At 31.5% G+C, this 27,400-nt stretch overlaps 1 long non-coding RNA gene across 1 annotated transcript; it reads left to right on the forward strand.

Moving 5' to 3' along the window:
* The first annotated feature begins 22,391 nt into the window (after positions 1-22,391).
* On the forward strand, positions 22,392-26,827 carry LOC143058787 (uncharacterized). Its single transcript, XR_012973228.1, has 5 exons — positions 22,392-22,713; positions 22,938-23,044; positions 23,561-24,805; positions 25,239-25,269; positions 26,565-26,827. It is a non-coding gene; the product is annotated as an uncharacterized LOC143058787 (long non-coding RNA).
* The last annotated feature ends 573 nt before the right edge of the window (positions 26,828-27,400 follow it).

Raw genomic sequence — 27,400 nt, forward strand, 5'->3', positions numbered from 1 at the left:
TTAAATAATGATAATTTTAAAACATTTACTTGAAATGTTTTTATATAAGGTAATCTGGCGCAATACCCGCAAGGGTAGTCGCCATTAAATTCTATTTAGTAGTAGTAGTAGAGTTAACACAATAAAATTTGAGCTATGTAATAGTGCCTCCTTTTTAAAGGATTGGAATTTTATGAAATAAATTTATCTATTCATCCATATATATATATATTTTATAAAATACACTAGTTCACCTTCTTTTTTTTATGACAACTTATAATTATCGGTAGAATTGTAGATATTGACACCTGTGTGTATGGATTAGTATGTATAGATTAACAGGTGAAATCTTCTGATCAACAAAAAAAAACAAAATAAATCTATTGTTTTTTAAAGAATATGTACAAATAAATGTTTAATGACAAGTAGTACCGATATGCATGTCTTCATAAAACAATTCTCGCATTACAACTTCTTGCATTTTTTTCATATTTCGAAGTTGTCCCTTTTGTGAATTTATTCAACAACAAACTTTTTTTCATACAAGATATGTTTATAGAACTAAATGTCGCATTTTGGAGGTCATTTGCGGTATTTTTACGGACCCTAAATTGAAGGGTGCGAACAGATATATTAAAGTAACTGTTTCAATAAATTATTGCATGGTATACAAATCCTTGTTCTTATATAAATAGTAATAATTTTCATCGGCGAAAAAGATAGATAGTTTTGTTGTGTTATTTTTCTAAATTCTATATGTTTAATCGGACATCGTAGAGTCTAATGTTGATCTTTTTACCGAACTGGACTTATTGTGTATTGAATTGAAACTCGAACGTGGACCTCGATGAAAACACCTGGATTGAAAAGTTTGCAAACGATCCGACCAATGAATTTCATTTTTTGTAATGCGAACTTCAACCTGGATGAAATATTCTATTTATACGACAATAAGTTAATAAAATTATATCAGAGCAACAATGCATAATTGTTTTTTTTTCCATTCTTGTTTTTCTTTAATAATGTTTATGTTGATTTTAATTTGGTAGGTAGATTTTATATAATATGCTCGAAACGTAAATATACGTTGTTTTTTAAATGCATTCAAAGACGTAAGAGAATGCCGACTTAAAGCAAGTCAAGGTCTTTAAACTCAAATCAACCTTCCCATCGTTATTGCAGACTAAAATTTATCTCATACAAACAGAATACATGTTCATTTATAGGAAGACTTTTTGTACGTCACGGTACATGAGAGCACAATAATCCCTTTACAGGATCGGGACCACAATTCACAATTTCGTATTTGCTGCTTTTCCATAATTAACGCCCGTTTCGCGTCAGTGACTGGTATTACAATTTGACACAGTTTTAAAAGTTCATTTAGCTGTTACTTCATTTACAAATTTTCAGCAAGACTGAAATTTCAACTGTTTATTAAATTCAACAAATGTCAGCATTATCTTCATTAATCTAATTATTTAACACAACATTGTTTTTTTATTACAAGCTATTTCATATATCAATATACAGAATATTTGTTGTTGACCGAAAATAGAAGATACATCGATTTACGTTATACACTATGTAAAAAATAAATAATTTTTGTAAGTTACAGTAACTTTAATTTGCATGTCTATATTTAATGTACGAGTACTTTATAGTAAAACAGAAAAAGACAACGAAAATATACAGGAATACATAAATTTTCGTAAGTCATTGCAATGAACCGTACGTTACTTACATGACACGAGTTTTCATAGCACTCAACAGGTTTTGAAACGAATATGTGAGATAAAGATCTACTGCATTTGGTCTGAGACTACTATAACACTGTGTTATAGTTGTCTCAGATTTGGGCAAATTAAAAATATGTTAAACATCTGACTATTTTATTTTTGACAGATTCACAATATTTGCATTGTTTAAACCGTGCATCAATATTTCAATGTTTTTTTTTTTAAATTTAAATCCCTTATATGTCACGTGTATTGTTTATTCATTTGTTTAAATTGTGACTTTACTAAAAATACACGCATTTAACTAAAGTCGATAAAGTTTGAAACAAATAAACGATAGATACATCGATGTGGTTTTGCCTGAGTGATTTACCTGTACAAAGCTCGGGTCTCGACACGGTTTAAAACGAATTAATACCAGCTTGAAATAGTTTAACGGGGGCGTGGCCTATTTGTTTGACGTTACTTACCACCAAATTGAATTAAATTGAACGACTGCAAGCGAATCTATTTGACTGGCATTACAATGATTTGATTTTCATTGAAATAAATTAAAAAGGATTTTCAATTTTTGTCAATCTTTATCAAATGACGATCAATATCATTTAAATAGCGTTAATGCGTTTTTGTCCGATCAAGTTAAATTCGGGTTACGAGTGCTATCTTTAAATTTTATTGTTGAATAACTTGTAACTGTTTAGATTTCTCTGATTCTGTTTTTTGACTTAAGTTAGCACAATAGAAAGATTTTTTTACTCCCAATCACTAACCTTTGAAATGCTGTAACTTTCTAATGAATGCATAGAAAATAATAAAAGAGGTATACATAGATAGATAAAAGATTAATCTTTTAAATGAATGCAATATCCTTATTATGCAAACATTATGTAATCAATTATTATGTAATTAGTGGCAACATCTGGGTAGGTTCACTTTTTTGGTGAAAAATATTTTAGAAACAGTTAACATGATAGTTGATTAAATAATTGTTGCATAATACCAACATTGCATTAATTTGAAAGAGTAATCTGTAAGCTATCCAAAACTACCACTTTTATAAATTTTCAAGCATTATTAAAAAAGTTACAGCATTTTAAATCTTGGAAGTTGGAGTAAAATCTTTGTATTGTGCTACCTTAATTTTTCTTAATTGATTTTCAAGATTGTAACATCTATCACAAATTGTCAGCGAATTATTATTAGCAAATAAAAATTTGATAGCAATTATCATCCCATATAGTTAATTCATTATTTTATCGGCTACAGATCCGCGTGTTACAATAAATGCGACACTAAGCATTCATGCTTTAGTTTATATATCAGCTGTGTGATATATCAGTAAATGCTATGTAAATACTGCTTTGTGTTTTGGTGTACATGATGGTGATACTGCACTTCACTTGTCTGCATTTTCTTGGCATACTGAAATCATAAGGTTCTAGTCAACGGTGGTATCAATATAAATTTAACGAATGAGGTAAGTGAATGATTATTCACATTAATTTCACGATTCGGGTAGTAAATGTTTGATATGACATGACCAAAACTTGTTTAACTGCATTTGATATGTATTTTGGAAATTAATGTCTCTAAATGTTGGACGTAAAAATGTACAAAAACAATCACAACCTAATGCGAACTATGACTATCTTGTAAAAATAAAAATTAATTGCGTCTATTCTTACGAAAAAGAAATCAAACGTACTTAACGTAGTTTTACTACACAGTTCTAATAAAGATATGAAAATCAATTCGCAGATATTTGATGAATAAACTGTGGTTTTAAAAGCCTTGTGTCCTAGCACTAAGGTAAACACATTTAAATACCGAACTTTAAGTAAGTATCAACTCATGGATTGGTCTTTGATATTTATGATATCATATTTTATGAAATTAGTAAACACTATCAGTCAATCTGTGGATTTTTTTATTTTTGCATACATGTTTTCAAAATGTTTATCTACAATTACAATACAATGCTGGTTATTTTAAGCAATTTACGACAATTCCTGTAACATATATGTGTAGGTCATATTCGTTGGATATATGACGGCTTGTTTATTTTTGCGTATGTTGACAATTAGAAGATATCCGTCTTCATTAGTGACACAAATCACCCATAATGATCTAACAAGTCGTGACTGTGTCTGAACATTTTTAAAGGAAATATTTAAACATTACTTTTGCTTATTTCAAGCTCAAAATTAAACCATGTGTATACACTAACATTAATCGTGATATACTGGCAACACTGATTTGCTTTACTAAAATTTCTTTATAAAACATTCTGTTAAATCCTCAAAAAAATAATCACCATATTTGAAAGTTGATATATACACTTTTTATTTGGCATTTTTGTGTATTCATATTCGCTCTTTTTCTTTCCTTTTTTTGTAAAAGAGGGACGAAAGATACCAAAGGGGCAGTCAAACTCAAAATTCTAAAACAAACTGACAAGGCCATGGCAAAAAATGAAAAACACAAACAGACAAACAATAGTACACATGACACAACATAGAAAACTAGAGAATAAACAACAAGAACCCCACCAAAAACTAGGGGTGATCTCAGGTGCTCCTGAAGGGTAAGCAGATCCTGCTCCACATGTGGTACCCGTCGTGTTGCTTATGTGATAACAAATCCGGTAAATATTCTATTTCAGTAGGTCTCATTCGTGAAAGGGAAGGGGATTGTAGTTACAACGTAAGGAACATATCCGATATCATTTGTGAAACGGTTATTCCATAACGGTCAACCAACTCGTGATGGCGTCCGTAAAATTTACGAAGGGATGATTTCAACTTCACCATTTGGAACTCTTGGTTTAATAGCTTCCTTGTGAGCAGCAACCCTCTATCAAGAAAATCATGATAGGAAATGCAAGCACGGGAATATCGTATCAATTGGGAGATATATACCCCGTATGCAGGTGCTGCTGGAATAGTTCACAATTGAAAAGCTGAAATCATCTCTTTTGTCGTAAAGTTTTGTTTTCAACCGACGCTCATTGTCAATTTCTAGATGTAAGTCAAGATATGAAGCCGACTTAACTGTATCTGTAGTATCCTTTATCTCTAGTTCGATGAGATAGATGCGTTCCACATAGTCACCACATTTTGTATTATTTAGTGAAAGCACATCATCTATATAGCGGAAAGTAGGGTTAAAGAATATTACTTACTTCTTATCTTCCTGCCTAAGAAGTTCCTGCATGAAGTCAGCCTCACAATAATAAAGAAACAAGTCGGTAAGTAGAGGGCACAGTTTGTTCCCATTGGAATGCCGACAGTCTGTTGAAAAACACGTCCTTCGAACGTAGCAAATATGTTGTGAATCAAGAAATCAAGCATCTTGATGCTATCAGTTTCAGAGTATTTTTTGTTTGAATCAGAGTGATCCTTTACAAAGTGGGATTTATCCCTCAATAAGACAAGATATTTGTATCCACGTTGGCCATTCTATTTAATGAAGCAAAGCAATACCAACTCTTTCAATTTGTCTTTTATTTTTGAATGTGGAATACTTGTGTAAAGAGTAGAAAAGTCAAATGTTTTAATACTGTTACAAGATGAAAGAGAGTAAGATTGTATATACTCTAAAAGATCTTTGGAATTTTTAAGTATCCACATCTGATTCACGCCACCTCTAGAATAGGCAGTTTCACAATAACTTTGAAGCCCGTCTTTGATTGCTGATCAAATAGATGATAATAATTTAGAAAGAGGTTTCGTGGAGCACTTGTAAGACCCAGCAATATACCGTTGTTTGTAAGGACACTTATGTAGTGCAGGTATTCAATACAGTGATGGAAGATCCAGTTCTTCATTTGTGGTTGAAATTCCAAAGGAACATAGAACAGACCTATGATTATTCAGGATTTCCTCTTTGGTAAGTGTCGTGAGGGTATATATTGAGTTTCCATGTGAATTGTCAATACCTAATTCGTTTATCAAACAGTTAATGTAATGACTTTTACAAACAAAAACGATGTTATTTGGGGCTTTATCTGCGGGAACAACAACATATTTGTCATGGGGGTCGGATAGGTGTTTTGCAACATTTAGGTCTTTAAAGATTGACGTAGCATGGGCATTGATGGACCTATTCAGTTTCTTAATTCTGATCTGTAACAACGACCTCACTGCCTTAATGCATTCGGAAAGAGTGTCTACGTCTTCCTTCTCGCGCTTAGCCCATTGCCTGGCATTATCCTCGACTGAATCCATCAAAATGTTAAAGTTGTATTTCCAATTGATGGATTTAGGCTCACGATATTTCGGACCTTTCGATAACACATTTCGTAGAGAAGTGTTATTAACAATGTTGAGGTCACCGGTAATAACGTGGCCAGCCGGATTATATGTGAATTGAGAACTAGCACACGTCCAATCAGGAGGTTTAGACTTGAAGTCGTCAATATGGAGATCCTGCAAAACGTGTTTGCAATTGAACATTTTAGTTGCAATAGGTTTGGTATAGGTATAAGAAATAATTGGTACAGACTTGTTTTTGAAATAAGGAGGTATTTTTGATTGAACTAATTTATGATGAAGGATATTGCCTAAGTTGACACCATCGAGATCTTTGTTGGCAAAGGAAAGATGAAGGACAGATCTTTTCTCTTTTTCATCTTTTCCAATGCGGACTGGCTTAAAAAGTCTGTGACTAGCAATATCCGAAATTATAGCTTCAAGTTAGTAAGTGGAGATAACTTGTTTTCTATCTTTATTTTCTATTGTTTATTTACTTTTTGGTTTTAAGACACTCTTTTTCTGTTTCTTGCCTTAATTGTTTTTTTTTTTATTTTTAATAGTGAAGCAGCGAATGTTGAAAAAGTCGCTTAGTTAACGAATTTTAATTACCTCATAAAATTTTAATGTCTTAAATTATCTAGGTGCAATACCAACAAAGCATGGTACGTCACATCCGGTTGTATACGAAATAGGTCGAAAAAAATATTTCCTTGAATTTGACAGTTGTAGGTAATTAATCCTACATTATATTGCAGTAAACTATTTCTGTGTCATAAACATATGTCTTTGGTATTTCAAAGCCCCATTTTTTTTTTATTTGGGATTTTGTAATCTTGAGGTTACATGGTGATTAAACCTTTCTATAGTACCTAACAGGATAAATCTTAACTCATGCCAAGTATTTCTTTATCTGAAACAAAGATAAATTCTGCACATTTTTTTAAAAAGTGCAAATTTAACTAAGACTAATTTGGCAAAATCAATTGTGGTATTACACCTCTATCGTTAATTCAGCTTCAGAAAAATGTTTGTCATAGATATAAAATCTAGAACAAATGACGTTAAAAACAGCCTTAACTGACGTTACCTAACTTACAACGAATACCCCACTGATGATTCGGTAGACAAATCTCACAACTTACTCTTCCTAAAAATAATTTGTGAACGAATTTGGCAAATGCAGTTACTCTTTAACTTCATCAACTATAAAAGCACCTTTAAAGTAGTTATATATTTAGAGTAGCATGCATTTGAAAATTGTTCAAAATAACGCGGAAAAATCATCGTTTTTGACCTGGCGTTATTTGCACGTGCAATATATATGTGTTTTAAAGGTGCGACAGGACAGCCACCGTAATATACTTCAATCGACCCATTTGTACGTTTTGAAGTTAAAGCGTGAGGAGATAAATATTTGGCAAAATGTCTGCTTTTTATCCCGAATTCAAGTCCGGATATTTGTCAAAAATTAATCGAAGCTGTGTGGCGTCTAGATATATGCCCTTATTAGGCCATTTAGCGAAGATCATTTGTAGTCAATATAAACCTTATTTCTTGTTCATTTCAGAATTTCCCAAGTCGTATGACTTCTTAATGTTATACTATATTGATGTTTATTCGTTTATGTTGAATTTAACAGGAAAAGCGAATATCATTGTAAGGTGCGCTTGGTTTTCAGGTGTGTTTGTTTTATTTTGTATTCAAGTCAATGGACAATTTAACTCTCTCGTTAAAACTTGACCCGCGCGATGCCAAGAAAAGCGAGTTAAAGTTGGTGTTGACAAATTCATTATCTGCAATTCTGCTATTGATTAAAATCTAATCATATCAACAGAAACTGGACGCACAAGTCTGAAAGTTACTACAGCAAACGGAGGCGAAATGATTTTTATAATGAATTATCTAACAAATCAATCGTATCAAGGTCTCATTAGTTGTGTTATAAAAGAACAAAAGAAAGCCGATTTCTAAATAAATAGCATGTTCTGCGGCTGAAACAAAATAACCAACTTTTTGTAATGTCATACAGTTTGACAATGTACTAGTCTCTTCTACCAGATAAAACTACTCCGACCTTATGAAACATCACCTCTAAACTTGCTGAGCATTACAGGCTGCCATTGTGTTCTTTGCCCAACAAGTACCAGGTAAGTCTAGTGTAATATTTGCTACCGATATTTTAATTGCAGAAGCCGTAAAGACCACGAATAACGCCAGTGCAGAATTAGAATTGGCAGTATACCAGATCCGAGTTTACGGCATTATTCAGTTTCTTGATCAAGTTGCTCTCACCAGTATTCCCACTTATGCATGCCTTGACTGGGTTCCTATCATTTCGGTAGAACAATCGATAGGGGAAAATGCATACCAGGCAGCATGTGCTGGTTTGCAAGGACTAGGGTGTTCCTTGAACTGATATGTTTTTTTTTTTGTCAAAATGTAGGAAGTTGAAACATGTCCAGGCCGTATTAGCCGATATAGCAGATGACACAGATTAAATGTTATAACATGTTTTTTTAAATATTTTTTGAATTTCATTTTATTTTTTCAACGTTCATTTGTATGGTCATGCCTCACTTTTTATATTTGTTATATAACTCTCTTGCACTCATTGCAGTAATGTCAAATGACCATTAAACGAGGTATAATACTAGCTGAACATAAAGAAATTATAAGTCTTCTAAAATGTTATAGTGAGCACGAAATAAGCATGTAAATGAATACAATTGCTCTTCGGTAAATCGGCTAATAAGGGCTTCTAATTATTTTATTTAACGAGATTGTATGATTGTCCACGGACTTGCATACAAACCAAAACAAACACACCTGAAAACCAAGCGCACCGCTCTGCTATAATCGATTTACGAAATTGGAACAGCCATCACACATTGTCATCTAATTATTATGAGCAAATAAACATTTTGATAGCAATTATCATCCCATGCAGTTACAGTGAGATGCTTATAGGTGTTACTGTAAAATTTTACCTATAGCTCAACCTGTTTTTAAAATTGTCAACACAATAGGGACATTTAAATTGACCAGTTGGTATTGTTAGATTTAAAATATACCTTGATTCTACCTGTACAGATTTTTATTCACCTAACCCAAAGTTTCAGCATGCTTTTTTCCTGAAGATTTTCTTACCTAGGATTATTCTATTAAAAATTGATAGGGAAGAAAATAGTTTTGGTTTTCATTGTTTTAAATCCCTGATATATATGATTTATCTATTTTTTACCTAAAATTCTAAATCAGTAAAAGATTAAAATAAATATGTATATGTTTTTACACCAAAATGCTTCTTTAAAATTCCAACCCTTATACATAGTATTGTCCAGCTGCCAGTGAAACAAGAAATAGCTGCTCAGGTGTTTACAGTTTAAATTTTCAGAGGGATATGTTGTTCTTTTCTTCACATGACCCTTCAAGATTTTTATTTTGGATTACTTTTTGCAATATGTTAAATCTTTTGGTGTCATTGTGTGTACAATATTGGATTTATTTTATTTGAATTCACTACTCAGACTTTTTATAGCAATTTTGCTTCTTAAATGTGATGTGTTTCTTTCAAGATTTTATTGTCATGAAGGACATCAAGGAGGAAATAATTCATTCAAACCGCTTTGTGGGGCTTACATATTATGTTGTACATATAAAATTCAAAATAATTTTGGAATATACCTTGATGTGTTTTTTCTTTGAAATCTATTATGATATTAATGGGAGTTCTGTGCATAAAATGCTGTGTTCACTAAAGGAAATTCAATTTTTCATACGATGGGATTTAGTTATGTTAAAGATTTAAAAATTTCAAGTAGGAGATATAGTGTGTGTTCATCCAACATGTTTCTGTGGCTTTAAATGTGATTTTTGAAATATTCCTTATTAATTTTGGGATCTATTACAAATTTAAGATGATTCCCTATTTAAATGGGATCTTGGAAATGAAATAAAATGTTGAAGTAATGCAGTGGATATAGCCTAATCTAGTAAAGTGAAAAATAAAAGTAAAATATTCTAAAATATTCCTAACGTGAGGAAATGTTTTTTAAAAGTGAATGTGAAATTGGAAATAGTCATTATAAAATTCTGAATCAAATATTGTTTGATTTTGAAATTATTATAGGAAATGAAATAAAATGTTGAAGTAATGCAGTGGATATAGTCAAATCTAGTGATAAAGTGAAAAATGAAAGTAAAATATTCTAAAATATTCCTAACATGAGGAAATGTTTTAAGTGAATGTGAAATTGTTAATAGTCATTATTAAATTCTGAATCAAATATTGTTTGATTTGGGAATTTATTATAGGAAATGAAATAAAATGTTTACTGTGGATATATTAAAATCAGGTGATATACAGTAAAAATATAAATAAAATTTTACAAAATATAAGTGAGGATAACTATTTGGAATATAGTAATGGAAATGATTCTGAATTATGTATAGATTCTGCACCTGTTAAATTAGGATGTATATCATTGGAAGTTAATCAGAATTCATACTATGGATTTAGAAAAAAATCTAGTGAAGTAGTGAAAAATGAATAAAATTGGGAATTATTTAAAATCTTTGGAATTCTGGATGAGATGTCAAATATTAGTGTAAAAAAATAAATGAAATTGTTTATTCAAATATGATTTTGAGGTTTCATTAAAGTGAGTGAAATATTACGACTGGATTATTTGGGGTATTAAACACTGCTAGTAGTGGCTATGCAAACATTTAGATGAAATGTAGTGCATTTTAGGTCATGCAATTTTGAATTAACTGCAAGAAAATAAAATATATGATAAATTAAGTCATTCTTGTTTGGCTTGATCACTCATAAGATTTTGAATGACAGTAAAATAAAAATCTCTCAATAGAATAATCCTAGGTAAAAACAAGTTCAGGAAAAAAGCATGCTGAAACTTTTGGTTAGGTGAATAAATTTTTTTACAGGTAGCATCAAGGTAGATTTAAATCTAACAATACCAACTGGTCAATTTAAATGTCCCTATTGTGTTGACAATTTTAAAAACAGGTTGAGCTATAGGTAAAATTTTACAGTAACACCTATAAGCATCTCACTGTAATTGATTATTTATCAGCTACATGTCGGCGTGTTAAGATAAATGCGACACTATTTAGGCATTCGTAAGTTTATATATCAGATGCGTTCATTTAAAATTAAAATAAGACTGATTAGTGTTTCTTTGTGCAGAATGGTTATACTGCACTTCACTTGGTTGCAAAAAGACAGCTCACTGAAATCGCGAGTCTCTTAATCGACGGTGGTATTAATCTCAATTTACAGAATGAGGTAAGTGGATGATTAATTACCTTGAATTCACCAATCATATGTCAATGTTTGATATGAAATGGCCAATACTAATTTAACTGCATTTAAGATGCATTTTGAAAATCAATGTCTTTTCAATAATGCTGGACGTAAAAATGTACAAACAGAATCACAACATAATGCAGACTTTGACAATATTGCACAACCGTATTCGGTCGAATAGGAATTAAATGCGTCTATTATCACGAAAAGAAAATTTAACATACGTAACTTCATAGGTCCATTGAACAAGTTATCGCAGATAGTTACCGAGCAAACTGAGGGGTAAACAGCCATGTGTACTAGCAAACAAGTTAAATCATAAAAATACCGAACTCCAAGGTATTAGCGACTGAGGGATTGCTTCTAGATATCTTTGATAGCAAATTTTATGAATTGACTTAACATTATCAGTCGATCTGTGGATTTTTCAATTTTGCATACATATTTGCAGCAATTTTACCCAAAATCAAAAGCTAGTTATTTAAGGTAATTGTATGCCACTCCTGTAACAGATAAGTTTTTCTTAGGTAGGTAGTATTTTTTATGGCCATTTCGGTGTATAATAATACTGTTTTTTTCTTTGTTTTGGTAAGTGGTGATGATTTGTTTCCTATCTTTATTTTCTGATGTTGATTTTGTTTTTGGTTTTAAGATACTCTGGTCCTTGTTCTTGTCTTAACTTTTGATTATTGATTAGCGAGATTTAAATATTTATCACAAATTGTCACATTATTATTATTATCAAGTGACCATTTGATAACAATGATTATCAGATATAGTTATTTGAAAATTGTATCGGCTCCAGGGTCGACGTGCTACGATGCGACACTCTGTGTTCGTGCGTTAGCTGCAATCTTAAGCATTCAATATTATGTTAGTACTGTCCTTCAATTGGCTGCACTGTGCGGGCGAATTGAAATTGTGATTTTTTTAATCGACCGTGGTATCAATCTTCATTTACAGAATGAGGTAAGCGGATGATTAATCACATAAATTTCACCAATCAAATGTCAATGTCTCATATGAAATGATCAATACTTATTTAACTGCTTTTAATATGCATTTCGAAAATTAATTACACTTCAGAAATGCTGTACGTCAAAATGTACAATCACAATCTAATACAACACTTGAGAATCTAGTAAAACCGTATACGTTCGAATAGTAATAAACTGAGTCTATTCTAACGAAAACAAAATTAAACATACTCAACTTCATAATTTATGCAGAAAATTAACTTTAAGGAATACATTGAATGTTTAAAACCATGTGTCCTAGCACAAATGTAAAATCATAAAAATACCAAATTACAAGGAATTAGAAACATAGAGATTCAGACTATTTTTCTTAGGTGGGTAGTATAGGACGGATTATTTTTTTATTTTAAACTTTGACAAATGAAAGATACTCGTCTTCATTTGAGATACACATTACTAATTACGGTCCAACAAGTCGTGATGGCATATATAACATCTTTAAAGGAAAACATATAACTTTGCGTTTGTTCATGCCAACCTCGAAATTATACCACGAGTATACACTGACAGTAATCGTAACATAAAGTATCAACTTATACCCAAATTAATTTCTACACGTGGTCTTATATCAAGTTTCACCTTTCTAAGTCGGAAATTAAAAAAATAATAGGGATGAAGGTATGTTTGATTTCTCAATATTTATCCAATGTTTAAACTACTTATTCGTATTTTTCTTCAATATAGAGTACACTATTTTACCCATATCCATTGCTTGTCTTATCACCTATGAAGTCCTCACATTAGGTAATTTACCAAAATTCTAGCAGATCGTTGATTCCTTTTCTTACGATTTTTGACTCAAATAATTACAATGCTGAATATAAGGTAAAATCAGAGTCGGCCTCTTACTAAATTAATATATTGAACAGGATTTCCTTAAGGTATCACTATCAACTCTGTGAGATTAATCAACTTAACTAGGGTTTATGTAAAATCTATTGGTTTGCTTTCATCTTTAATTTCATTAGCAACAAAGAGATGATGAAAATCATAGCCATCATCCTCATAAGTTTTTACATTATTTGTGTATCATTCTACAAAAACAATGCATCTTCATCAAATTCAGTCATTGTATTAAATTATGGGTACCTGTACTGGTACAAACAACCTGAAAAGAAAAAAAAAAACACCAATATTTTCTACCTATTCAACAAACAGGAGTACACGAATAAAGTTAAACATATATTGTACAGTGTAAGTAAGCACTGTAATGAATTATTGTGTAATGCATTGTAGAAAAAATATGTATTTTCTTTTCATCAACACTTGACAAATAAAGACAACATTAGAATACCGCTGTTCCAAATTTATAATTCGATTGAGAGAAAACAAATCCGGGCTACAAACTAAAACTCAGTGAACATATCAACTACAAGTGGAAAACAACGAAACTACAAAAACACTGAAGTGCAGCATATCACAAACGACAATGCAATTCACACTGAAACGAACTATAAGATAACAACGGTTATTCCATATTGCAAAAATTTTAGTAGGTTTCTCTACATGAAATGGATTGTGAATAAATGAACATATTCACCTGCGGAAAAGTATATTCACCGCGCAAAACAACGCTTGGTTTTTCGTGTACAGTTTAAAAAAAACACGTTTGATGAACCATTGGTTTTCAAAGATATCTGTCATTACATACATTTCTCTTGGAATATAGAATAAAACAATTACTGTCTTTTGTTTCGGTAAATATGTGGTTTAATTGGCTTTTGGCCTTAGTGAATATCATTTTTTTTTCCAAAAGTCAATAAAACCACCCATTTACCTCACCAAAAGACAGTAATTGTACATTATTTTCCTGAATTAGTACAGCATGTACAGTACATTTTAAGACCAACTTTCAAATCAAACAACTGAAATAATTAAAAGATTCGAAAACATGTTAAAAACATTAAATCAGGAATCCAACAAATACACTTTAATTCTCCAACAATAGCATCACTACCTCCATATATATTATGATACCATTTCGTAAAGAGGCATTTTGAAACATTGTTTTAATCTTGCGTCGTAATACAGTACATAATATTTAAGGTATGAAGATGGTATTGTTACAGATCAGCTTAATATTTATAGTTAAGGATCTACAAAATAATGAAAGATGCAGTCACAGAAATAATTATATTTATAAGTACGTCTGAACCAGTGACAACTCTACAACAGATTTCTCCATCGACTATATATATATGTCTTCAGATGTGTGTCCAATACCTCGTCTATTTATTTACATGTGTGAAAAAAAATTAAACCTAAAAATAGATGCTAATGTCGATTACAACAGATCAAATAGAAACTGTGAACGATAATAACATAACAGCCTTTCGTACAGCAATACAATTATGTGTTTCATTATGTATCACTCAGAATTCAGACCTTGCATTTTATTTCATCTGTTACAAAGTTCATTCTAAACACAAACATAGTTTGTGTTAGACAGACATCAAACAATTTGAATACAAAAGAAAAATACTATAAGCATAGTTTGTCCTTTTTTGTAAGGTTGGAGATACTGCACTACACATCGCTTTTAGATATAGTAAAGGTCAGATGGTCAAATGTTTGTTACACCACGATTGTGACATTAATATTCTTAACAATAATGTAAGTACTGGTGAAATTATATCTTTGTCATTGATTACCGATTCCAGCTTTGTTTTCTTTTGATATTACATAACTTAAAACATACAATATACAAATGAAAAGTGGTATGATTACCACAGACACAACTCCTTACAAGAGACAAAATGGTACCTTGTCCTTAGTCGACAAAATAAAGATGTTCTATGTCAAGGCTTACATGTAAAAACCTTAGTAGTATAATTTGTGGTTTCAAATACACCTTATCGTCGTAAATTATTTGGCTATCGATCTGATGAAATCCGTACTCTGTTCTTAAAAACATACGTTTTTTATCATATGTAATGAACTATGAAGGAAATTAAGAGGCACATCTTCAATAAAAAACTTATCTGCACAATGGCAGCGGTTGATAATTACATGATTGAACAGCTATGGTGCGTTCGTCCGGAATATATATCAGTTATATCCGCTTATTTTGAAAAATAATTATAAACATTTACAAAGCAGCAATTAGTTTCATGTTGTACAAAAATAAATATATTTTATATCAGGGGGAAAAACCAATAGATGTAGCTACAGGTAGGCCGGACATAATAAAGATGTTTAAGGTAATGTATAAACATGACTCCTTTTTAGTAGTTTATAACTTCTTGTTCACCAACACCTACACTCTTAAGAGTTCTTTGTTGACGTCGTAAAACAGATTACCATTTAGGTACAGCTGTCAATTTCATTCATTATAGGCGGTAAAAGTAGCCTTTTTCTCAATTCCTCTGCTCATATCGTAAATACCGTATCCTGTGCTTTTGAACAAACATTTTAATTAGTAAGGTGTTGTGTATTATACAAAATCAAGGAAGAAAAAGAACGGTCACAAATGTTTAAAGAAAATGGAGGAAATTGTAATGCATTTCTAGATCAGGGTAATGTATCTACTTATGAAGCAGCAATCCATTGTATTTCTCTTTTACTTTTGGATAAATATCCTATTAAAAATTGTCCTATTTGTTAATTTGGTTCAGAGCGTACCGGTACTTTATCCCGGCCACGTTAAACATTAGATTCTATATTTATATAGAAGACTAGTTAGTAATTGTTAGTTTTTAAAATCATAAAATCTATACAATATATTATTATGTATCCATTATTTCCATGTTGTTCAATACAGAGATAATTTAATGTAAGAGAGAAAGAGAGAAGAGAAGAGACAATAGAAATAAATAAACAAAAAAACAAAAAAACTAAAACATGGTAAAAAAAAAAGAAAGAAAAATCGTTGATTTTTTTTATTTTTTGCAGCACAATTTTGTCTAAAGATACAACATTAGATACATTTCGCAAAGTTGGTTTTCCGTTGTAAATAAAAAGTAAAATCACATTAAAACTGAACTCTGGAGAAAATCCAATCGGAAAGTTCATAATCACATGGCAAAATCAAATGAAAAAATACATAAAAAACGAATGGACAAGACCTGTCATATTCCTGACTTTGTACAAGCATTTTCAAAGGAGAAATAGTTATCAAAAGCACCAGGATTATAATTTTGTACGCCAGACGCGCGTTTTAGTCTACATAAGACTCATCAGTGACGCTCAGATCAAAATAGTTAAAAAGCCAAACAAATACAAAGTTGAAGAGCATTGAGGACCCAAAATTCCCAAAAGTTGTGCCAAATACGGCTAAGGTAATCTACTCCTGGGGTAAGAAAATCCTTAGTTTTTCGAAAAATTCAAAAGTTTTGTAAACATAAAATGATAGATGTTAGCTATATGTCACATATAATATACAGTAGTGTGAATCTTTATAAACTAGTACTGTTTTGTAGGAATATGAAAATACGCTTTTACCTGGTGAGTATTATATAACCACACGAATTGTGCAAAAAATCTTAATACAATTAACAGTGATTATGCAGATTTAAGAAAAAGGTCCAATTTTCCCTTATTTGCAAAAAATGTGCAAATAAATGCATATGAGCTTTGCACTGCTGCTGATGCATTCAATGTCCTGTATGTCTATCGTGCGTCAATTTTTAAGATTTTTCGTCATATTTCTTGACAAGGAATTTTTGAGGATTAGTGTGTGGCTTTTTGAAGATTTTGTATATTAAATTGTAACAACAGCCATATAATCACAATGGACAATCATCTTATTTGTTTAAAAAAAAATGACCAAAGCAATAGTTATTGTTTCCAGATAAGTAATGTCACTCAATAAAACTTTGCCCCAATCATATGGCCATTGCAAAAATGCCAATAACCCATTTATATAAACTGCACAACCCAATGAAAAATCACCTGCACTTGTCAGTAAAGAAATGTAAATCAGCATTAGAAAAGAGTTCATTACATTAATCGACGATGTTCTTCTAGCCTAAATATTAAACTTGTCTGGAGAAGTTCCGAAAATACATAAATTATCTTTTGTTAAAACCTCCTTTTGGGTTTTGTCTATTAGCTGAGTTGTTTAGCAAAGGTGCAATGTCATTCCTATTGAACCTAGATGGACCAGTATCAACTTCATTGTCCATAAATCGACGACAGCCTGAAGAAGAATGATCAGACCTACATTTGAGACATGTATGTCTGTATTGGCAATTGTGTTTATTGCAAACACCTTTAAAATTAAAATCGTAGCATTTATAACTAACATTAGCTTGTTGTTGTTTTTGATTATTGGCAGTTAAAATACTTAACCACAAAAAACCATCAATGGATGACCATTTTTTTGTATGATCCCTTAATACCCTTAAACGGAATTGTTGGTCATAAGAATACCACTTTTCAAAAGGATGATCAGTCGCTGCACCCCTTATTATTGCGATATACGAGAAAAGTTCACTTCCCTTTCCAGGATACCTTGCGATAAGGACTTGGGTATAGGCAACAAATGAATCAGTCCAATCTTCAACAGAATTAACAGTATGGGTTTTTTAAACTTTGTTTTGAATAACCAGCATATCATCATTAATACCAATGGTGTTTTCAATATTTGTTTGACTGTTGAAATTTTTGCGATGCATAAGGGACAAATCAATATACTCAAAATTTCAAATTTTATCGTTAAGCTTTTGACTAATAAATATGTCAACCTCATTTAAACCAGGCAGCATTAGAGGATCATCAAAAACTTCAATAGCCCCACCTAAGGCAGCTACTTGAGGCTCATTCTCTTGTAAGTGTAAATTTGGGTGCAAGGCAAATAATTGTGGTTCATCAACCCTTCGTCTTCTTACTATAGGGGCTTCTTCGTCAACATCAGCTCTCATTCCTAACAACTTGTTGTGGTTGTTGTTCCCTAGGAGCCCTCCTAACCCGTAGTTCCCAACCTCCTACAACCGGGTCCTGCCGGCGACGCTTACCTTTACCTCTACCTCTTGGCATTGTTATAAACTATTATATTTGTAAAGACAGATTATATACATACATCAAGTCGTAAAAGCCCTACTCATACTTCAAAATATATACTGAACAGCAAAAAAAAAACATCTCAGGAACAAATTTTGGCTTTCGAAAAATTCGACGTTTCCTTTGCGGTTCAATTTAAATTTCATTTTTTTATTCAATCATCCAATTTAGATAAATTGAAAACCAACATATTAACCCACTACGTTGTCTTAAATAAACTTAATACATTTGAATGCATTAAACAACTGACGTTGGTTACAAAACATAATTAAAACAAGACCAATGACATCGTTATATTTAATTCTATAACCAAACTTATTTAATTATCCGCAAATTAAAAACTTATAAAGGATGTAACGTGTAACAAAATTAAACATTAGTGGGCATGTAAATGTTAACACGACTTACACTACAAACATGTACTTAACTGTTTAACACTCATACATTAAAATCAAAACAAAGATATCATTTATATTAAAGCATGTTAATTAAATGCTTTTCAATGGTTAATATAAGTGTGCACAATTGTAACTTAACTATTAAATAATAGTTTAATCAGTATAAATGCTATCCAAGTAAGCGATAAATTGAATTAATGAATAAAACTATTTGCAAGAAACAACTTTCAAATAAAATTCAAACATTCTTTTACAAATAACAGAAATAAAATCATTCGGAAAATTCAACTGCAATAACTATATCTATTTATCAATAAAACGTATGTACTTATCTTATGTCTGAATCAGCCTGTCCTTTTTTTGTGATCCTTTAGTTCAAATCACGCAATGAACAAATCACGAAAAGCATGCAATTTTAAACCAAATGAAAGCGGGAAAAACGGTTATGTAATTATGTAGGTAAATAAAAGTCCTTCAAAATTAAAGAAAACTTAACTATAGTTTAGCAGACGATAATCTCAATTAATTAAATTGATTTAATGCTTAATGATTAAATCGTATTAATGTCCATGAGATGCAATAATCAACAGTCAATATAAACTTACGTTGTAAAGGCATATAGAGAAGAAGCAAGCTAAGGTCAATACTTCACCCTTCGTGCTATTAATTGAATAGATTACAATGTGGCATAATCATTTTTTACTTACGAGAAAAAAAACTATAAAATCATCAATTTGGCATTTCCTGTGTCTATTATCTTTAAGTAAGTAGAAGATAAAAACAGTCATAATCATTGAAACTTTACATTTTATAAATACAACTTTGTTTTCTTTTATACATATCTTTTAAAATACTATAATATTATCTTCGTATGATATCAAATTATCAAATTGAAAAGTTCTTACCTTTAGTTTTGCTAAAATGTACATGTTAAGTCATTTGTGACCTCAAAGTCGATGAGGGTTGAATAACACACGAAATAATGCAGAGCAATATCAAAATGTATGATAATACATTACACCAGGCATGCACTTCCTCATGTTCCTTTACGCGACTGTTGAATGCTGGTCGGGAGGGTAAGGTGTAGTCAGCATTGGCCGGTGATATAATCCATAAAGCAATGTAAAGTATACAAATCAACGTAAAAAATGGGAAAACAAGATAACTTTGTATATATGTATCTTGGTATAAATGCATTATCCTCTACAAGATACTTTATTTAGTCGACATGTATAAAATTAGAAACAGAGCAAAACGCATAGTCAATTTTAAATGTTAAATGTTTGTGGTTGGAGTATTTTTAGTATATCAACATGACATCAATTTTCATATTTAATCATATTTAATTAATTTACCAATTTCAAGCAAATTGAAAACTGACAAAGCAGAGATGCAGATACGCCTTGCCCCCTTTAGATTGATATTGACATACTTTAAAAACCTGATATTTTTATCATTGGAATGTAGGCCTTCCTGCTGAAGTTAAAAGATTTGATAAGAAATCAGCCAAAGTTTTCTCTAGTCTACTGAAAGAAGAAAGTTATCCCCACTTTGAATCAAGACTTATGCTAGCTGGCGAACAGGGCACAGGGAAGACAACTTTAGCTAGATATCTTGTTGGAAAACAGCCCACTAGATTCAGGATTTCAACCGATGGGATAGAATTATATAATGGTCTTTCTTATATGGACTGTGAATCAAAGGACTGGCTTGGGGGACTGCAAGGTAAAACGTTATCTTGTAACATAAATTCTAGAAATAAAATATGTGTACATATAAAAAGAATCTTGGTATTTTTTTCTAAATACTTGTAACACACTTGAGTTGAATTATGTCTTACAATATTGAAGTACGGCAATTTGGTATGTTTATTTCAGTCAATTGTTTGACTATGCTATAGTGTATATATATTTTTTCAAACCAGAGTTATGACTTGATGCTCATTTAAGATATAAGAAAACGATATGGTATCATATCAAACGAAACGAAACATGTAACGTCGTACTTTAAATGACCAAGTGTTAAACCTTTGACAAATCAGTGCAAAGCTATAACTTGATAAAAAAAATATCTGTATAGTGTGTAACGTGTAACATTACCTTGGTGCCACGCCATTAGTTGATAAACAACATTTTTAAAAAGCGACACGTATTTTTTGACTGTTTTTCTAGCAACTACATCAATATGTTTTTTTTTTATAATTTTGGCCAAATTTTATACATTTATATGATTGTATTATAACTATCAATTGTAGATTTCTCCTTAGAAGATATTACTGTTAGCAGATCCCTTTTGAAAGAAAACAAGATAAGAAAACCTGTTGAGGTAGATGATACACTATCAACTAAACAAGATATACCATTCGAGCCACAAACAATAGTATTGCCAGGAAGCAAAAGGAACCCAAGACATAATTCAAACAATACATTGACGCGCTACATAACACCTGAAGGGTCAGAACATATCGGTTTGTCTTTTACTAAACATATATGATCAGTTTATTTTAAGACCATATGATCATAAATTGTTTGTCTGTAAGATATTTATTATAAATTGCGGCATCACATACATATTAGAAAGGTAATATTGGCTTTTGTTTAACACATGTCACCAAGCAATTTACAACCTGTGTGTTGATAAAAAAAAACGTGTAAAAAACTATACAAATAATATAAAAAAGTCAAAAATTTCAAAATGCTCAAAACTTGATGAAACTTTACTAAAATCTGTTTATATCCATTCTAGAGACATAAGATTTTGTATGCTATAATTGAGGCAAAATATGCAGCTGCAGTTCGACGTAAGAATTTTCAAAACGACTACCGTTACCTTGGTAGTTAGGGGAGGGTGCCATTCGTTATTGTTCGCATTGCCAAATCTAGTTATAATGTTTCCTTTTCTGTTAAATGGATTCAAAGAAAATACATTTGATATGATCATATCAAGTACTTAATCTAACATATAACAATGACTGATCAAATGAGTTAAAATATATGGTAATGTTTCTTTGCTTTGATTGTTGATACATATTTAGTTCATCTCTAATCTTCAATTTTTATCTTGAAGAAATAACCGCTAACACATCATACTTACACGAAGACTTAACGATTAAGTGTGTCAAATTAGAGGCTGGTGCTTCAAAGAGTAAAGATTTACTAGCCATGGCAGAAAATAAATCATTACCGACTAGCGAAGAAAATCTGAGACAAGAATCAAATGAAACACTAACGTCCGGTACAAGACAAGAAGGGTCACAACTAGAAAATGTTACAACGCTGTCTGAGCATCAATTTACTACTCTGCCAGTGGATGTCGGTAGTATAGCCGAACCTATGAGAAAACAGTTATCAGATGATGGGTCTGAAAAGAAAACCAAAACACAATACAACGATGGCGAATATGAAACAGGCATACAAGACAATCTTCCTAAATCAGAAAAGCAGTTTGTTTCATTGATTACGGACAGGAAAAGTTCAGTTATATCTAAAAATAGAGACGAACTAGTCCAACAAGGTGTTTTATCTGGAAATGAAAATACTGATTCATTGAATAACAGAGATAGCCGTGAAAACTTTCCTGATAATGCCAAACAAATTGATGACACAGACGGTTCTCCTGCAAAGTCGTGTTTCTCTGATGATACGCATATAGAAACTGTTACTAAACCTGGACTCATTAGAAAGTTGAAAAGCATTTTTGGAGTTTCAAAAAACGTCAAAGAAGTCAAAGTATCAATCACAAAAGAAAAGTTCTTAAAAATGTCTTCTAAAGTGGGGAAAAAGCAGTTGCACAACAAAAAGATAGCACCAATAATCATCTGGGATTTTGGTGGGCAGGATGTTTTCTATTCAACTCATCAGACGTTTTTAACATACAGAGCTATTTACATGATTGTATTGGATGGAAGTAGAAAACTAGATGATCCCAGTCCGAATGAACAGTATCTGCCGGGGAAGAGTCAACATAAAACATCAAGAGGTATGTATATATATTTACTTATAAATAAACAATATCATTATGAAGTACATGTTACAATTGAAATATTAAATTGCAGTAAAGTACTTCATATTTTTTTTAAATAACACTTGACATTTTCAACATCTCCAGAATTTATTTCATTATTGCAATATTTGGAAAGCAATTACGTCTTTAATCAGTTTTCGCCAATGTATTGTATGTTTTTTTCCTGTTTATTCGTACAGATTATCTGCTCTTCTGGATTAACACCATTGTAACATACTGCAAAGGAAGTAATCAGGGATTTCCTAGAATTATGGTGGTTTTAACGCACAAAGATCAGGTTAAAGCTGTAAGCATTTTTAAGAGCTTCGGTTTTGTACCGTCAATTGGAACGGGGAAGATTTTGACTTTGATTTTAATAATAATGTCTAATAAAAAGAAGAAGAATTTCTTTACTGTTGTCATTTGTGAACGTGTTTTTGTTAAGGCAATAGTTTAACGTTAGCGGCTTTACTTTTGACACAAATGTTAGCGACAAAATAGGCAAACCATAATCTTCAGTTATAGACTTACACTCGTCTAATGATTATTTTTTTGAGTCTCTGATGAGTAATGTATATAAAAAACCATTTATGTCATATTTGGGTTTCATAGGGCATACAAACCATTTGATTCATATTGTTGTTACGTAAACAAAACACAAGCATATGTAGTCATTATCACCATTTTTAAATGTCATTTTGCAGGCAATTGTGTGATTGTTACTATGCATTTTCTTATATACTGATAACTAATAATTGCATTAAAAGGAAGTTGTGGTCAAATATAAAGTGTTATGAAAAAATGTTCTATTGTGTTTATTTAGCATGATGTTGAAGAAAGACGTGAAGAAATATTCGCAGAAATCTACAAGATGTTTCAACAATCGCAAATAGGGAAGCATTTGGTGATTGAGGATAAAATATTTGTCAACGCTAAAAACAAACATGACCCAGAGATGGAGAAGATAAAGGAAGTTATCATATGCGAATCAGAGAGGCAACCAACATGGGGTGAACATCTACCAAAATGCTTTATCCCTTTAGAGTTAGAATTTGCATCGCTGACAAGACGCAACATTCCGTTGATTACCCTAGAGCATCTAAAGAAAATAAACTCATTGCAGCCTAATAGACCATTGTCAGAAGATGAGTTGAAGGTTTTTCTGAAATTTCAACATTCAATTGGCAAGTTACTGTATTTTGACGAACATAAATTGGACGACCGTATTGTTTTGTCTCCAACACTTCTCATCGATGCATTTAAATCAATCGTAACAGACAGGCGCTTTTGTAAAGGAGACAGAAACAGGGAGGAAATATGGGATGCAATGGAGATGAAAGGGGTCGTATTAAAACAAGCAATACATGAAGTTTGGAAGAGAAAGAAATATGCAAAATTCAACAAAGACAAAGATTATCTATTAGCTGTTATGACCCATCTTGATATTTTGGTAGAACCAAAAAGATACGATTCTAGCCGAACGGGTATATCTGTCGACTTCTACTATGTTGCAAGTATGGTACGAGTTATAGACGATTCTGGATACCTTCAATCAGCTGGCATCACAAAAAGAAATATCGCCATAGCCTTTCAAGCGTCGTCAATGATGATACCCCCTGCATTATCCTTCCGATTTATAAGTTACTGCTTATCTGTTTGGGCGGTGAAGACATACGGAGAGACCAACAATGATATGCTGTTCCATAGGTCAGGGGTGTTCACAATTGATCCTTCCTTAGATATGTATATTCTTTGCGAAGATGACAAGATTTCTGTCCGACTTGTTCATGCCAGAACAAACGCACTCATAATGAGAGATCTTGCTTCCAGTATCAATGAATGTTTAACATCTGCCTTGGAAAAAATAAGTCAGTTGTATATCAGAACAAGTAGCGACCAGAGTCATACCAGTGATGCATCCTTTGTGACCAATGTATGTTGTAACTCACCAGATAGGACATGCATCTTACCATTCGAAAATCTTACATATTTAGACAAAATCTGGAAATGTCCTACTCATGGCATAGAGCACAATCTACATTTGATCAAATCGTGGATACCAGGAAAGGTAGGAATCGTACCACATAGTATTAAACAAGGTAAAAAATACAAAACTATTGATTGGTTATATAAGTATCTATAGTATACAACTAAAATGAATCAAATCCCCAAAGAATCAAAATAAAAATAATACAAGTTAAAACAAGCCAGTATAAAATGAGGATAACAGTCTTGTATGATTCAAACATATATAGTTATGTCTGCATTCCTTCCGTTATTTATCTTTTAACTCAGCATATTCAGTTATATATGTTAGTATATTCCTTCAGTTATGTATATATTCCTTCAGTTATGTATATTTTCCTTCAGTTATTGATATATTTCCCCGCTTATGTGTTTAAATAAAATCCTGTTATGAATCCTTCTGTGATATACAAATAATTTTTTTTTATTATTTTTTGGTATTCCAGAATGTGATGCATTTTTTTTATTTCTATTAGGAAGAAGACAGATGTGACCCAGGATGTCCAGGTATTATATTCTAATTTTACAATACACTGTTCTGCTCTTTTTATTTTTATTTTTATTTTCCTTACGTGTTTTTTAGATTTGTAATGATTTAACTAAAATTTTGCTTAATGTTAATTTGAATATAATATACATCACCAGTTCCTTATTTCTTTCTTTAAACGTATGAAGTTGTATATGCAAATATAATTGATGGACCTAACAAGAAAGTCGGTATGCACTTGCACTTGCCCTCTTGTTTTGAGGTAACACATTAGCAAATATGTGTTCTACATTTCGGGACAATGGAGTTGGAATTCTGTAATATTGCCCAGTTCAACAACGCATGTTGTTCTAAGAAATAATCATACATTTAATTCAATTTAAGAAGAACAGTATGAATGTTACATATTCTTTCCATGTTAGAAAAGATAAAAAAAAAAATATAAACCAAAGTGCAGATACAACACTTTAACTTTAGTTTTCTTTTACAATGTAGAGATGGAACGGTACTGTCACCAAAAAATGTTTATTTAGATAAGTGCTATATAATCTGATAATCACTATAAATACTAAAAATAATACAAGAATCATAAAATTCACACATCCCGTAGCACATATGTTTAGGGGGATTATAAGCATTATCGGAAATATAAAACTATGCTCATTGCCATCAAGAACCGACATGAAACCAACTTCTTGATATCACAGAACATATAGAATAATAAATTTACAGTGAGAGTTATTTTCAATTGGCATTTGTAATGCAATGTACTAAGTGTGTTGATTGCCTACTCTAAAATAGAAATGATACTCAAATGTTTTATATAGAAGAAAGAATCGGATTGTATCCAAACTTAGTAAATATTAACTGACAAAACTGCCGTATTCAGTTTTATTCGTGCTTCAAACATTTAAGTAGCTCGTAGTTGTAGATCAAGGTTAACGAGTTATAGTGTATGTAAGTGCTTATATACTTGATCATGTCATTTGACACTGAAATCATGTTTTTCTCATTAATCAAATTAATCATTAAAAGATAACTCTAACTGTGATTAAGTATATTATTACGCTGAGTTTGGAAACATCATTACTTTTACGAACGAAGGTCACGATCATATTTTAACCTATAACGTTTTAAAAAAGCTGAACTATATTTCAGTATTCAAACATGTAGGAAGCACGTCTGGGTTATGATTATCTCAATCCTCTTCAAAAGTTATATTTGCTTGTATTCCTATCTCGTAAGACTAAACCATGGAAGTTTGACTTTTTCATTTTTATATCTGCATTTTATACCTGTAATATCTTTATAACAGTTACAAATGACGAGTTTTTGAAAGAGTTACCATCAGACCTACATCTACGTCGGTTGTCGTTAATGTACAGCAGCAATGACGTCAGAGACCTGGCAATACATTTAGGATTGTCGGCGACAGACGTTAATATGACAGTTGACACAGGGGATCAAGCATTATGGAACTTTGAAGTATTTCGACGATGCAGGGATAGCCATGCGGTGACATTTAAAGAAATCAAAAGAGCAATAGCAGCAGCTGGAAAGGGAAACATCCATACACTTTGCAAGGTTAATATTTGTAATGAAACATTAACAGAACTTGTTCATTCAATCGAATATCATCTGTAGTTCTTCAATTCACCATTTCCAGGTTAAATCCAACATTTTCTACATACAAAAATACCTGTTCCAAGTGAAAAATATGACAGTTGTTGTACAATCGTTTGTTGTGCTTGTGATGTTGCCAATTGAAAAGGGAGTTTCCGTTTAGAATTGTTCTCGGATTTACTTTAAATGGGGATTATTAAAACAAAAGAAGAAAAACAACATTGCAATAAATTATGCGATTCCAACAGGGTAGCACTAAAAATACTAATATCGTCTCATATTTTTTTATAATCAAAGGTTGACACGTGAACGTTCAAAGACAATAATGAAAACACAAATCTAAATTTCATTGGATTTTACACGCAATTAAAATTAGGTTTGGTATTTAAAATCAGTCATTATTTTTTTGTAAATGCAAATTACCAGAAGAAATATTTTGTTTCCTTTAAATCCCATGGCATCTTCATTTCAAAATTACGGTCAGATACCGACATCAAAATCCCACCTCAATTGATGTTCAGATGTGAT

This window comes from Mytilus galloprovincialis, chromosome 14 (genome assembly GCF_965363235.1).
Source record: "Mytilus galloprovincialis chromosome 14, xbMytGall1.hap1.1, whole genome shotgun sequence".
Taxonomy (NCBI): domain Eukaryota; kingdom Metazoa; phylum Mollusca; class Bivalvia; order Mytilida; family Mytilidae; genus Mytilus; species Mytilus galloprovincialis.